This window comes from Etheostoma spectabile, chromosome 20 (assembly GCF_008692095.1).
Source record: "Etheostoma spectabile isolate EspeVRDwgs_2016 chromosome 20, UIUC_Espe_1.0, whole genome shotgun sequence".
Taxonomy (NCBI): Eukaryota; Metazoa; Chordata; class Actinopteri; order Perciformes; family Percidae; genus Etheostoma; species Etheostoma spectabile.
The window spans coordinates 19233982-19235131 of NC_045752.1; positions in this window are offsets into that span (position 1 = coordinate 19233982).

The window sequence follows — 1150 nt, forward strand, 5'->3', positions numbered from 1 at the left end:
TTTCTGTCAAGTTTACGTCAACTTACTCAATTCATAGTGTCGCTTAACATGCAGGACTGAGGAGGAAAGTGTCCTCAGTTGGAATGGTTTAACATCGCAAAAATGACATTGTGGCTCCCTCTGCTGTAATAAAAGGGACTGGGTGATGAAGGTAATGGAGCGTGAAAGGAGACTATTATTTGATGTCTATGAAACATCTCGATGAATATACTTATAGCTCTAAAATCAGAATGCAAAATAGATTACTATCACACCCCCATCCACACCTACCTGTACACAGCGGGTACTGACAGTGTCAATTAAAGCTGCCTTAGGCACTTCATGTTTGGCTTTGTTGGGCTAAACTGTCATAATAATATTTCATCCTATTTTAAGTGAAGTTGTCTGAGAGAAAACTGGACTTCTGCATGTCTTGTAGGAGGCTCAGTTTAGAAAAATCTAGCCTTCACTGGAGCTTTTGGCCAATCACGGGACAATTTAGAGAGAGAGCGTTCCAATTGAGGTCTACTTTAAATTCTGGTGTTTTTTAGGGTTTTATACACACTGCAGCTTTAATCATTCATAATTTAGCATGGTGATGAATTTAAAACACTTTTATTTGACACAGGATGAACTGTGGGACATAATCATCATATTCCAATTTGCATCTCTGTGCAACGTATACTGAATGGTAGGCTGCCTTCTGCAGGCGGTCCCCCGTTGGCATATTTTAAGACTCATTAACTAATTGGTGATCACTTTAACCTCTTTAACCTTTAACCTCTTTAACTTATTTTTCTACCAAGTATGACGTTATTGCTCATTATTGGATGGAAATTTGACAAAAAGGTTAAGATGAAGTTGACACCCGGACATGTCAGATACACTCATCACACAAAGATTTATTCATCAAAATATTTAAAAACAGAATAAATAACATACAAGGCATGAAGGTTTTGGTTTAGATCATAAGACACAGTCTCTGTCAAATATCTACCATGTAAATATTAAATATAGCTTTGATTAAATAATATAACAAGATAAAAATAAAACATACAGTAGAGGAATATAAAGCATTCAGCCTGGAGCGGAAGCTCTGTAATATGCAATCATCCACCTTGAGTACTTAATCCAAGCTGACCATTTATTATATATATATATATATATATAT